This window comes from Amblyomma americanum, chromosome 8, assembly GCF_052857255.1.
Source record: "Amblyomma americanum isolate KBUSLIRL-KWMA chromosome 8, ASM5285725v1, whole genome shotgun sequence".
In the NCBI taxonomy this organism is placed as follows: domain Eukaryota; kingdom Metazoa; phylum Arthropoda; class Arachnida; order Ixodida; family Ixodidae; genus Amblyomma; species Amblyomma americanum.
Genome location: NC_135504.1, coordinates 122,433,087 through 122,448,267, shown reverse-complemented (window position 1 = coordinate 122,448,267; position 15,181 = coordinate 122,433,087). Strand labels below are relative to the sequence as shown.

The 15,181-nt window shown below is 44.5% G+C and overlaps 1 long non-coding RNA gene across 1 annotated transcript; it reads left to right on the top strand.

Moving 5' to 3' along the window:
• Positions 1–1,013: 1,013 nt before the first annotated feature.
• LOC144101720 (uncharacterized) lies at positions 1,014–14,782 on the top strand. Its single transcript, XR_013308040.1, has 3 exons — positions 1,014–1,120; positions 12,121–12,141; positions 14,734–14,782. It is a non-coding gene; the product is annotated as an uncharacterized LOC144101720 (long non-coding RNA).
• The last annotated feature ends 399 nt before the right edge of the window (positions 14,783–15,181 follow it).

Here is a 15,181-nt window from a genome sequence, read left to right as displayed (position 1 = left end):
CTAAGAATGACAACAAAACTGGAAATGACGAAGACAACAGCAAGTATACGCGTAAAATAGGCAGCCACCCCAAAAACTGATTTCGTAAAAATGTGGACCCGCCGCCGTGGCCCAGTGGCTAGGGCACTCGGCTACTGATCCGGAGTACCTGGTTTACAACCCAACCGCGGCGGCTACGTTTTTATGGAGGCAAAACGCTAAGGCGCCCGTGTCCGGTGCGATGTCAGTGCACGTTAAAGATCCTCAGGTGGTCGAAACTATTCCGGAGCCCTCCCCTACGGCACGTCTCTCTTCCTTTCTTCTTTCACTCCCTCCTTTATCCCTTCCCTTACGGCGCGGTTCAGGTGTCCGCCGATATATGAGACAGATACTGCGCCATTTCCTTTCCCCCAAAACCAATTATTAAAGTAAAAATGTAGCCCACGTGAGCCTTCCTTCTCCGTACTGCTCGGGTAGAGGAACTGCGGTTTCCAAGCACCACCGGCGGTCCCGGTTGGGAAACCCATGTGCCGCTGGAGCGGCGCATTCATCAACCGCTCCGCAACTGCCGGAGTTCACAGAAATTATGAAATAAGACAGACTAGGAAAGTAAAAAGAACCGCTAGAGGAAAACACGAATTTCCAAGGCAACAGCAGGCCTGCGTGCAATGCAGGCAGCCTCCCAAAGAGATTAGCTTTGTGGGAGCTATTCCTTCTTACCAGTCGCTTCCCCGCATTGCGAGTATCAATTAGGAATCGGAATGGAATAAAAAGAAAATGTTAATAAGAATAAAATCGGAGTTTGAATAGAATCAGAATTGGAATAGATTGACTGAGAGACGATTCAAAGAGAATTCGAATGAAGTTAGAGTTTGTTAATAACTGCAAGTTAGTTACCCGTATTTCTTTTACTGTTCGTGTATTCAATAGGCTTACAAACCATTTTCGCTGCAAAATTTTATCTCATTGCAGGTTTAAAGTTCATTTTTCTAATCAACTTTTCCGCACCTCTGCAGGGGTGACGAGCAGAAAGATGAAGACACCTACCCGGACGAAGTGATCCCCATAATATGTTGCATCATTTGCGTCCTGTTCATCATTATGATCATCCTCTTACTGCTTGTCTCCACCACCTATATCTGTAAGTACCGGTGTAACTTCGGCTGAGATTTCAACCTTTGCTCTGCATAGCCAGCAATTCTGTACAAAAACATTTTTCAGCGGGAAACCGTTTATCCACGCAGTTTTTTTTTCATATAATACAAGATTTCACTATAACAATCAATATGTCTGCAGGTCACGGTACGGCACCCTTCTATTTTTTTCTATTCACGTTTTTATTATAGTCAAAAGCGTTCCCCATTGATTTTCTAAGGCAGTGTTAATGATTTGATTTAGAGGGTTTAACGTCCCAAAGCGACACAGGCTATGAAGGACGCCGTAGTGAATGGCTCTGGGAATTTCGATCGCCTGGGGTTCTTTAACGTGCACTGATACGAACAGTAGACGGGCCTCTAGAATCTCGCCTCCATCGAAATTCAACCGCCATGGCCGCGATCGAACCCGATTCTTTCGGGTCAGGAGCCGAGTGCCATAACCATTCAGCCACCGCGGTGGCACAGCAGTCTGAGCTGTTCGATGCGATCGATGGAAATACTTCAAAAGAAAGATTTTGCTAGATGTAAGAGTAATGGACCAGTACGTTCAAGATTTCCGGAACAGTGTCTTACAATTTTCAAATTTTAAAATTTTTTTACCGAGAAATCTGTACTTGTATGCATTGCTCGCGAATTGCTAACATTCATAGTTTTCAGAAAAATGAGCTTGACCAGCCTCCGCTCATCAGAGCCTTCTGAGAATACAGTGATACAAAACAGCGTACCGCGATCGACTGAAGAGTGCTATTTATTTGGTATACATATTAAATCATGTATCGCGGAACAAAGACTGACAGGAATGTATGCAAAAATAGGTTACACGAGAATTCGGACAAGAAATAATAGCCTCAAGCGGTTTTCATGTTTACGTTATAACAATAATAATCAATCAATCAATCTTTATTTTTTCGGTGCCCAGGAACAACCCAAAGGTCTTGGTGCAGGTACACCATTCACACGCACAAAATGTACTTTTATTTCACTACAAAGGAAGACACTCAGGGGAGGTAATGCAGTAGTCAAGGCGATAGAAAAAAAAGACACATAAACTAAGCGTGACAGCAAGCATGAAGCAAAAAAGCGAAAACAAGGAAACAGCGAGAACAGCAGTAAATGAAAACAGCTAGAACAGGCAACACACATATAAATAACTAATAAAAGAAATAAACAAAGAGAATGAACACAAGAACGACCGATAACAGCTAAGTACAGCATATATCAAAATACAAACAAGAATAAAGCCAATACTAATATGAACGAATAAGAGATCTCTGAAATACAAGCTAGAAATACAATCATACACAATAAGAAATGTAATTAGTGAACGCGTTACAGACAATCAGGCGTGAGTACACAGTATTAAAGAAATAATATTAATGAAAACAAGTACACGTGATGTACAATTAGGGAGAGAAAAAAACAACAATAATAATAATAATAATAATAATAATAATAATAATAATAATAATAATAATAATAATAATAATAATAATATTAATAATAATAAATGGATTTTGGGGAAAGGAGATGGCGCAGTAGCTGTCTCATATATCGGCGGACACCGGTAACCGCGCCCTAGTGGAAGGGACAAAGGAGGAAGCGAAAGAAGAAAGGAAGAAAGAGCTGCCGTTGTGGAGGGCTCCGGAATAATTTCGACCACCTGGGGATCTTTAACGTGCACTGACATCGCACAGCACACGGGCGCCTTAGCGTTTTGCCTCCACAAAAACGCAGCCGCCGCGGTCGGGTTCGAACCCAGGAACTCCGGATCAATCCCCAGACCAATGTTTGGGGTTCGAGTACACACGGCAAAACAGACCGTGATGCGAAATTCATTTGATGCTGTTGACTTCGGGGCACTCTTGATTGGATAATAGGTTAATAAATTTTATTTCAGACTTGGATTCTCTTTCCATAGAGCTGATAAATAATGAGCATGTGGGGCTTCATTTGTGAACCAACCAGGATACGCGTTGAAAAACTACAAGAATGTGCAACACGTAGAATACTGTGGGCTTAAACCAGTCGAGGTTTTTACTGCTAGCGCCCTACTGCAGCATAGTTAACCGGAAACATTTGCGCCGCAGAATAATATGAAGCAACCAAGGCAGTCTGCACAAGTGTTTTAGCAAGCTTTATTCTTTATGTGGACATCTCGCTTAGAATAGATTAAGTAGAAGCGCCACATTTTAGACGCTGTTCCTCTTTCCCTTCTTAGTGTCAGTTGACACCGCAGTGTAAAGAATGACGTCTAAACTTGCTTTGAAAGTGGCGGAAACACAAGTGGTCTTCTGAAAAACGCTTTTGCATACATACAGGTGCCTTTAAATAAAGTGCACTGAGAAGCGCTGAAAATATTCTGAAAGTGATTCCTTGTGCCTTAGAATATAATTTATTCTTCTTTGAAGATACATTTTGGGACCTTAAGATCACGGAGTGGCGGAATGCGGATGTGCCGTTCCCGTCAAAAACTGGTCAAGGCGAAACCATCCAGGTGTAACTTGATTTGTTAACAGGTGTCAATGCCGAATTACAGACGGGGCGAAAGCTATGGCCCACGCAGGCTGTGGGTAAATTTAGCTCTTGTATCTGGAGGAATTTAGTTGCGTTTCAGGTGTGCATATTAACATAAGCGTAAATCTGTGATGCCTACATGCGAAATGGACAAATTTTGTATCGAAAATTGCCACAAATTGTACCTGCCTGGTGCCAAGCTTAAGTAACAAAGATTTAACAAAATCCGGTTAATGGGGGCTTAACGTCCTAAAGCGACTCAGGCTATGAGGGACGCCGTAGGGAAGGGCTCCAGAAAATTCGACCCCCTGTGGTTCTTAAAGTGCAGTCACATCGCACAGTACACGTACCTCAAGAATTTCGCCTTCATAGAAATTCGACCACCGCGGCCAGGATCAAACCCGCGTCTTTCGAGTCAGCAGCCGGCTGCCATAACCACTGAGCCACCGCCCTTACAAAATTTGTATAGAAAGTTCACAGACTATGAAGTCTACAGCCTTTCTATAGACAAATATTACAGTCTATAGACAATCTATAGATTTATGGCATTTCACTTTTTGTAGACTTTTGTCTATAGCCAGTCTATAGGCAAATGACTACTGAAATTCTAATAGGCACAGGCCTATAGACAGTCAATAGACTATCTGTAGACTTATGGCCAAATACTTGTAGATTTCTGTCTATAAACCGCCTATAGAAAAATATCTACTGAAAGCCACTTCCAGTGGATTCCTGCCTATGGACAGTCTATGTGCAAGTCTACTGCACATGTGGACATATGCCTATAGACTGTCATTAGACGTGCCATAGGTAAATGTCCTGGCAATGCTATAGACGTTCGTCTAAGAACAATCTATAGACGTCTGTCTACTAAACACTCACTATACGATTGTCTATAGACTGTATAAACTGTTGGAAATGGTCATCACACGGTCTTCACAAATTACACGACGATCAATATACTTATAATTTAGTTTATGTCCAAGCTATCCAGGCTGGGAATAGGCAATACATGCACCATTAGAATGCACCAAAGCCAGCCGCGGCGACCAACGGCTCGCATAACAGGGATGGACGAATTCATGCGCGTGTAACGAAAGGGGAGGCAAGATGCAGCTCGTAGGTTCTTCGCGGTGTTTGTACACGCTGGCCATTCGCGCCGACAGCGACTTTTATTCAACCATAACGCCATAAGCATTCCTCCAGCGCCTTGCAAATCCAGTTTGACAAACGTCCCGTGCTCCAGTCTATAGCGTTACAAAGCATATTTGGTAAAACGTCGCTTCCTCGACGCGCACCAAGCGAACGTCTACGCTTAACAAGACAACCACTCTTCTGAATTAACAGCATTCCATGGTGCGGAAAGGCGATAACACAAAGATAAAAAAATATACGTAATCTACCTCAGAATGTGAGTGTGCGTTTCCGGAGGCGCCAAGTAAATCGAGCTCACACGGCGCTAACTAACGCATCGTTCCATTTCGGCCGTCATTCACGGGCTAATCGATATTTCTGGCAACGCGTCTACCTTGCAGCATGAAACAGACAGTAGGCAGCTCGCAAGGAGCGGCTTACCATCACGGGTTTCGCACCGACTGACTTTCCGAGTGTTAGGAGAGACACAGCAGCACAGACATAAGCGACATTATTCGAGAACCCGATGGCTTCCGCTGCAGATAACGCCGCTTACAAACGAGGATAGGAAGTTTTTCGCTGCGCAGATAATCGGATCTGCGCACACAGCTCTGCTTAGAGTGGTTAAGGAGACCAAATGAATACAAAATAATCGTGTAGACTTACCTTAAGTGGACCATTAAGTTGGATTTTGATGAAAACGTAATCCACGAGAGAACACACCGACGACACCAACACCCCTGACACATCCTCACACACAGTTGTTTGCAGCCCGAATGATTTTCCGCCGTATCAGGGTAAAATGGGTGAAACGTGACACAGAAACCTATTTCACGGTCGTATCTTTACAGCCTGCACTCTTGCCGCGTGTAGCTCGATCTGGTATCGAAGACCACAGAGGGCAATTGTTTTGCAAGCTTAAATTCTGCACTCACGCTTTAAAAACCTGATTGTTTGCGTGAAAATAAAACCGAAACATACTGATTTGTCGTTGCGTGCCACATCTCTCACCGTATAGTATGTGACACATTTTTAAAATGTTTAAAGGTTGCATTTTTAAAGGTTGCACCGCATAACTTCTTTTTTGCATGTGTTCGCGAGTTTAGAAACCTAGTATTGGCGACATCAGTGTGTCATCGGCTCCGAAGCAGCAGGTGTATGGTGTAGAACGAAAAAAATACTGAGTTTGTGACTGTTCCGCTGCAGCAAATTTTCACGCGCAAGCAAACTGCAAAGGTATAATGCCAGATGTTAATTCCGCAGAGGTCCATGCTCTTTGAGACGCTTGTAAAGGTGTTTCTAAGAGATGGGCACATCCTTGAATTCTCACATCCGTCACTCCACCTTTATTTAGAGAACGTTAGCGGACGAGAATCGCTATTGAAATGCTTCTGAATCAAGCGCGTTGGACAGTAATGATAGGAAGATGAAATTTAATTGCTCTTTTGCGATTCCTTTAAGGGAGAGAGTGTTCATTCCATGTAGTACAATGTCCACCGCTCTTATTTCAGGAATGTCTGCCTTCCGCTTTACTTGCTAGCATTAAAAATTATCGAATTGTGTTCACAGTATACGTCACTGTATAATGAAAAGGAACTTCTCAAGGATTTTACAAACAATGTACAGAAGGGAGATAGATTGTCCTCACACAAGATATTTTTTAGTTCCGGAAATAGCAAAAAAGGTCGAGTTCTCTAGCCATAGTTGCGGTCACCCGATGCAGTTCCCCTCCACATGCAGTGCAAAAGAAATCGACATTGTTCCGGACTTAGCCGAAAGGCAGTGTATAGGTTGGCAGATAAAATAAAGTTGGATTGATATAGACTGGTCAATAGACTATAGACTATCTGTAGGCTAAAAATAGCAATAGACTAATTATCGACTATAGGCTGTTGTAGACTTTAGTCTATGGATAGTCTATAGACAATTTTTAGACTATCTATGCACAGACCTCGCACCTGGTGCGGACGCCGAATTCCATCCGGGAGAACGCTGTAGAGAGAAGCGGACGGATACGCGTTTTGGGAACTTGAGGCCTGTTCACACTTGTCCAAAAATCTGGCGAGCGGAAGGGATTCGGCTGCTTTTGACGCTGACCACGACCGATACAGGGTGGCGCGTGCTTACTTAACCGAGCATGCGCTCTTCTAACTACGTTCTGCCAGGTTGAACCATAGGTTATCTTTTTTTCCCCTCTGATCGAAGCGGATTCGCTCGCAGCATTTTTCGACAAGTGCGATCCGGTCCTTAGGCAGCACTGCAGTCATGTAGGTTCTGTGTTCTCCGTATTTTTTTAAGACTGAGAAAAAAAAAACTAGGCAACTGACATCTCGATTAAAACATTTTAACTAGCTATTTATGAAGGTGACCTGCAACTTAGGAATTTATTCCCGAGAAGGAAGTATAAGAACGTTGTGAACACTGAAGCGCTGGCAGACGACGGACGAAAGGAGGATGAGACACACACAGTCTCAGAACGTGGCTAATTAAAGTGGCTAATTAAGCCACAGAACGCGGATAATTAAAGTTAATGATAATTTAAACTTGGAAATAAAAAAAACGGAAATTAGGAAGCCTTTTGACTACCAACATGATTCAGCTGATTGCATTCGCCTTGGACGCTACCTATTCTTCCTTTTTATGTCTAGCTGCGGCACAGGGCATATTTGCTACTATTTGGAAGTGCTGTGGAGATGTTTCGTTACAGAGCGGAACGTATTAAACCTCTATCGGCGGCATGACCGAAGCAAAAGCAAGATAAAAAACTGGTGCGGTTTGAGCCGTCCATTTTCCTCCTGTTCTGGCTCTTGTCTACCATAGTATTTTTGAGCCAATCTTCAGACACCAACCCTCTCAAAGCTAGTGTTCTTGTTGTGCCAAAATATTGAATGCTGGGCCATGGTTAGCAGTGTGCATGGGGAGGATTGAAGAGCTGCGTTGAGAACAAAGGAAGGTACACGTGCCTTCAACTGGGATGCAACTGGAGATAGTGGTTCACTTATCTTCCATGAAACAAACCTTGGACGGCATTCAAGTCCACATTTCGTTCATTTCAAGCGTAGGCGGTCTTGTTCTTATGGGTTTAACGAAGGAAGTAGAACCTGTAAGGAATCTGCATCCAGTTAGAAACTTCGGAATTCCATGAAAAAGTAACACGGAACCAGACGGGAGGGAGCACCGCGTAGAAATATACACTAAAATTTAATTCAGTGGTGATTCGTTATTGAAAAAAAAAGCGTCTTTTTTTTCATTTTGCAAAAATCTACCGGAGTATTTACCGGAGCTTTTAAAGGCATTTGAATATTATGCCAACCTTTTGTTAACACTTAAACTGAAAAAAATTGTGAGTAATTTAATTTAGCGTTTACAGGTAAATTAAATGCTATGACATCTTTGCGCAGCGTATGCTGTAATACCAGCTGGAATTGTGCCATCTTTTGAACTCTCCGCTTGAAGTTCAGTTTTCACGTATTTTGAGATATTACTGTGCTCGCTTCAATACTCCAGCCATCGCCCATTTTTAGTCGTGAAAAATCGGGCAAAACATTGCCAGTTGCACTTAGGAACATATCTTCGGAACGTCACCGTGGCGTTGTGTCTTGTTCTTCGACTACTTTTTGGTAAAGCTCGGTTACGGAACCAGGTTGACAGCTGCAGTCTCTCCAAAAGGCAAAAACGCCAAGAGATACTTGTGTGGCATGCTCTGTGCCTCGTGGTGCGTCGGCAGCGTTCCAACTAACTTGTAAGTGAGAGGAAACCTCCATCCTCTCCCTTTGGACCTTATGACTTTTATGGATGCAATAAAGCTTCAGAAAACAAATCCGTTTGGCTCCTGACATTCACTTAAGGGTGTATAGGTACGGACATAAGTGAACGAAACGTGGGGCCAAATAGCTAGCTGGGCGCTTACGAAAGGAAAGTGCGCAAGGCGCATAGGAAAGGCCTCCTATACCGGGACCGTACCACTCCTTGATTCCGCCTGTCGTCGATGCTACCGATGCCATTTTCTGGCGGCGCTTCGTCCGCATCAGCTCTTGTGCTCCGGCTGCTGTAAAAGCCTGCGCGTTTCGAGTTTGTGCAGCCGCCGGGACTGTGCAAAGTCAGTCTATAAGGATGTTTTTCCTTAAGCTGTGCAGATAAGTCTTTGAAAAGCCTTGAAATCGATGACTGCGATATTTGCAAACGGATAGTACGGAACGACACACATGGCCCTTGCAGTAGATATTCCTGCTCTTATTATCATCAGCAGCCTGACTTCACCCACTGTAGGGCAAAGGCCTCTCCGATGACTGTCCAATTAACCCTTACTTTTCCCAGCTGCTGCCACCGAATGCCCGTAAACTTCATAATCTCACTAGCTGCGGCCACCGAATGCCCGTAAACTTCTTAATCTCATCCGCCCACCTAACTTCCTGCCGCCCCCTGCTACCCTTGCCTTCTCTGCCCAAGCCCATTTCTTCCTTTTGATTTCGACTAGGATGTCATTAACACGCGTTTGTTCCCTCACCCACTGTGCCCGCTTCCGGTCTCTTAACGTTACACCCATCATTTTCCTTTCCATGGCTCGCTGCGTTGTCCTTAACTTGAGGTGTACCCTCTCCGTTAGCCTCCACGTTTCTGCCGTGCAGGTGACTACCATTAAAATACAGCTGTTGTACACTTTTCTCTTGAGGGACATTGGTAACCTACTATTCATGATCTGAGAGAACCTGCCATATGCGCTCCACTCCAATCTTCTTATTCTAGCCATTTCCCTCTCATGGTCCGAATCAGAGGTCATTACATGCTCAAAGTAGAAGCCTACCCTTGCCATTTTCAGCACCTCGCTACCAATTGTAAACTGCTCTTCCATTGCGAGTCTGTTGAACATTGCTGGGGTTTTCTGGATGTTAATTCTAGACCCACCGCTCTGCTCTGCCTGTCTAACTCACTGATCATGTTTTGCAGTTCATCTCTTGAGTGACTCAGCAAGGCAATTTTATCGCCGAATCGCAAATTACTGAGGTATTCTCCATTAACTAGCTCTTACCCCCAACTGTTCCCAATACAGGCCTCGGAAGGCCTCCTCATGAGACGGCGAATAGTGGCGAGATCTTGTCTCCCTGCCTGACACCCTTCATTACTAGAATTTTATTGTTTACTTTAAGGAGGACAATTATAGCTGTGCAGTAGTCATAGATATCTCTTAGTATTTTAACTGTTGTAATAATAGTAATAGCAGCATAGTAGTAGTCCTACTATCATCGCCTAAGTAGCCTTTAGGTTTTTGGTTCGAAGGGACAATAATACATATGAAGAAAGAGCAGGCCTTCATCATTCAAGGCGATTCTAGTTTTTAAAATGTCTAAATTGGGACTGTGCTCTGAGATATGGAAGCGGAAATTATGCGCGAAAATGACCCGATACCAAAACAGACGCGCGACATGTTCCGGAAGTGGCATAACCCCACTACAAGCTGGCAGAATTTCGGCTGCGAGAAAAGCACGTTCACATTTAAAATTACGATAGAGGCGCAGCTGGCCTGCATCGTTCATTGTTGAGTGGTTGCGAGTCGCCCACTTGACACGGCCTTGTCATGCAGACGCATGCTACATAAGGGCTCCTTTGCGTTCCTGGTTATTTCGGACCGGAAGAGGCAGTAACAGCTGGCAGCCTCGCTTGTCGCTTTGTCTATTCAGCCGCACCGATGCATTGCTGCCACTATGCTTCTGTGCTGAACACTGCGTCACTCTTATAATCTACTGTCGAAACATGTCAGCGGTTCTTTGACGCCGTGACAGTGTGCTAAGAGTGTTGCCTGAGCCTTAAGGTTGACGACTAAAATCTGTCGAAAAGTAAAAGGCACAGGTTCACCCGACGCACTACCACGGCTGTTATGTGGTTTTGGCCTTTAAACGCGTCTCATTGCGTGAGGTGTGGCGATACAAGTTCCGGCTCATCTCGCGAGTTGCTTGCTTTACCGGTTTCCTACCGGAAATAATTGCAGCTTTCGTTGACTCGAACCACAATGCGGATGGTGCAATGTCGGGGCACGCTAAAGAACTCCAGACGCTCGAAATTATCCAGAGCTCTCCACTACGACGTTCTTCATAGCCTGAGTAATTTTGGGACGTTAAACTCCATAAGTGAAACCAAAGAACTGTGTTCTCTTCCGCTTCGATGCCTTAGATGGCGGAATGCAGTATTGAGTCCTCGAACCCAAGATGAAAAGGTAAATAGTTAATAAGAGTTAACTTATCGCTCTTCAAATACGAACTACGAGCGATATAATGTCCGCACTTAGGTACAATCCACCTGCAGAGAGCGCGTTATTGTAGCTTTCTTGGATGTTTAAAGAATAATATGTAGAAAACAAAAGAATAACCCTATTCACACACCCTGCGCGAAACACCAGGTATGCAGATGTTGCCATCGGTTTGTTCTTTTGCACTGACTTAAATATTTTCACCTGGTACTTGCAATGAATTTCGTGGCATGATTTTGTCCCTTTCACTCGGTGAGGTTGCAAATCGTTCCTTCAATACTGAAGACAGCATTGGCTGCTGCGGTTGCAACGAGAGCAAGCTGAAAGGTGACCGTGTTTTTTGTAGCGGTATCTACATTACGCTATCATTTCGAGCCTTCAGCGTGGCACCCCTCGAGCTCCGTGGCAGCGCCGTGGCTGGCCACGTGGTTGGTCAGAGAGAGCGGCACGGAAAACCATAAGCTTATGGAAGAACGTAGCCAGGCAGATGTAACTCTCGCGTCACTCCAGGTTTAACCAGAGCTAAACCACAGCCAATTTTTTCTCCAGCAGCAGTTAGATCGGCAGGGCGGTGATCCCTTTTGTCCGAAGGTGTTAAATTTTATCAGCAATGCGCATATGCGCACAAACAGAACTCAACCCTTAACTTTTTACTGTAGCAATAGACGCCCATCTCAGAAAGCGGAGTTTTAATCGCTTCCGCGAGTTTGGCACGACTCGGCGTCACACTACGACGAGCGTTTCGTGCATGCGTTGTAACTATCGTGACACCGCACAGTTCAGACGGCTACAAAAGTTTGGAGCGCGCAGACTTTTGGTTCCCGCAACGCACCAGCAGCTGCTTCCAACGATGCGTCTTGACAGTCGTCGGGCCAGCACCGCCAGGACCGTTAGCGTATGTTTGAGGACCGCAGAAATGTGAATCATGTGTTAGGGTGCGGCCTACAAGGGCCGTGCATATGCGCGCAGTGAATCTTTTTAGTACGTTGGGCCAACCCTTCATCTGTTGAAAACTCTCGCAGCCGAGAAGACGACGAATATCAATACTTTTACATGCCCTCTGATCTTTTTTTCTTCTGGCGTCTTTTGCAGATGACTACGAAACTGACGAGAGTAAGCTCCCACTTTTCTGGTTCGCATGCATGCAGTGAGAAAACCTGGCACATGAACTGAAACGAAATAGCATGCGGGTTATCATGGCTAAACGCGTAATATAGTACAGTAGCATTTGTTACGGTGGGCACTAAAAGCCCTTACGTGGTAAAGGCATTTGACCGAAAGGCTTTTACTATAAAGTGCTTTGTCCTAAGGCCTTCTACCAAAAGGAATTTACAATCTCTAGGCCAAATGTCTTTAAGCAATGACCCTCGCCCTAAAGGCCTTTACTATAAAGTTTTTTTAAAGGTCTTTGGACTAAAGGCTTTTACCAAAAGGCGTTTGCCCCAAAGGCATTTACCTTGAAGGCACTTACCTTGAAGGCCTTCATCCAGATGAAGGTCTGCCAGATGTACACACCTGGCAGGTTGCCCACAATCAGGTAGGCATGTGGGCCAGCTTAATACCCCTGTCACACGGGCACTTTCGATCCTCATTGAGCTCGATCTGCATCGAGATTTTCGAGCACGCTCGAAACATCCAGTGCTACACGGGCATTTCCAATGCTCATTGAGAAGTTTCCCTCATGTGTGTTAGGTGGCGCCAAATGTTCCGCCGACAGCCATAACATGGCGATGTCCGGCAACACTGTGCAGTCGGGGCAGCGGCAGCCAAATCCGTAGCCAAATCGGTACATTGCGCATCTGCGCCAGGTTTTTGTGGCGCACCTCTGCTGCTGTGCGATGCAACCCGAGGGCCCGCAACGCCTCCGCGATTTCTGCATAGACTGCGGCGTTTCTCTTCTGGCGCCGCAAATTATTTAGGCGGTCCTGCAGCAGTCGATGAGAGCGGCTGTCTCGCGCTCGCTCCACAGTTTCCGCGCCGACGAGCAGGAGGACGCCATCTTTGTTTACACTGACGGCGAAGCTTGGAGCGTGGTGTAGAGATTATTTTCAAATGTCTGCATATAAGCAGGCATAGTACCTTAAAAATGTTCTGTATTACATTTTAATCAATTACAACAACAACAATTGTGGTTTGGTTTTGTTAACTAGTGTTTATTTTTATAGCTTCATGAAAACGAGAGTGTTCTCGATTGTGCTTGGAACCTCAAGCACTCTTGAGGAATCGGCATCGAGTCAAGCAGGATCGAGCTCGATTGCGCTTGAAAGTGGCCGTGTGACAACCGTCGATCTGCATTGAGTTCGATGAGCATTGACTCAATGAGGATCGAAAGTGCCCGTGTGACAGGGGTATAAGACAGGCTTAAGACAGGTTTGCTCAAAATCAGAAAATTCGCCTAGTAGTGCTAACAGCACTAAAAGCACGACTTCGGTAAGTGATTTATCTACCTTTACCGGCATTCGTAACTTGGAATGAATTTTCTTTGCCACAGGTTGTAGGTATGCATGGCTGTTCGTTGAGCAGGCTGTGAGCTATCTCCGCAGTCAGGAGTTAGTACTGAATAAAACAATGTGCTTTTTCTAAAGTATAATCCAAAACAAGAAATGTCAGATTGGTTGCCGCTTTTCCTATGTCCACTATACACACAGTCATGAACCTCCTACATCTTGCATCTTAAGGAGCAGGAAGTATGTGCTCGTCACCTTTCTTCAAGCTTGCCCTGCGTGCTTTTGGCGCTCTAAGGTGAAAAATGCATGATTGGCTGGCTCAAAAGATTGTTTTGTGGACTTCCTTGACTTTATTACCAGTACTGTTACCTGATTCACTGTTTCCAGAATTGGTGCAATTTTCTTAACACAAACGGTTCATGCTTCATGGTGAAGTTAGGCTGGCTTAAGCCCGGCTATCATTCTAATTAACTGCCAATTAAGACTAAATTCTCAGGATGCAAAGCGTTATGACGATAATGGTACTCATCTCCGCAGAAAGTATTGAAATTAACAACAATTACAAGCTGGGGCTGATATGGAGTATTTTACTCTCTGTGCTGTCAATACCCTATAAGAATAAACAGCATATAAAGAGAACAGTGATAAAAATCTGCGCAGGACTGATGAAGAGGTGGAAGTGATCGCTTTCCGCACGGAAAGTTAAACAAAATGGGTGGGCGCTCAGGTGGTCTGATTTGATGAACTGCGTAAGCATCGTGCGCTTTTAGGACGGTGGTTTTCCATTTGATTCTTTTCTTCCGGTAGCTTTTTCCTTTAGTTACGCAGTGAAATACATTGTGTATGTGGTACTACGCTGTTCTAGATTTCCGAAAATCCGCCACTGTAATCAAACCAGCTAGGGCAAATAGAAGCGGTAAGTGATCCATTGATAGAAGTGATCCATAGAAGCACAGAGGAAACCAAATCATGGTCGGGTGGTTGCTTCCTATTTTCCCCCTTTTAGGCCAATTCTAATAACACATTTCTTCAGGTCTCCGGCGAAGCAAGTGAGTTATTGGACCACTGAACAGAAATTTTTAAGTGTCATATTATCCTGTCTTGAATGCCACGAGAAATCGTGTGTTTCAATTTTGAACTTATATTGTTCCGCCGATAACAGAAGCGTGTTTCATATCCTGTAATCTACAATCTATAATTATATGATATAACCTGTATTAGAGTGTCTTTAATGATGTATCTTTTACCCTACATGCAGCGACAGGAAAAGTGACGTACCGCACGACTCTAAGGCCAAGATACACAAGTAAGTCGTGCGAGCGGTTTCTACGCTGTGAATGCTTCCGAGGTAAACTACAAAAGAAGTGCGTTTTCACTAGAGATGACAGTGAAGTGCGCCTTGGGTGAACTGAGGGCACGTGCACTATATGTTGTGTGTCCCTGACAACGCTCACATTCACAAAACCTCCCACAGTACAATGAAAAAAAAATATACTTGCTGTAAAATTTGCACCCGGTACATCTAGGCGGATACAAAATCCAACCGGTGGCCATATTCGTAATATCGGCTAGTGTGATTCGCCCTCTTGCATGCAATTCAGAAAGTTTTGGTTGCGCATCAGGACAAAAAAGGATCTTCGTCTATCCACCGCTCCATGACATACACCTGATAGCAAATGTACACGGCAATAACGCAGCCACACGGA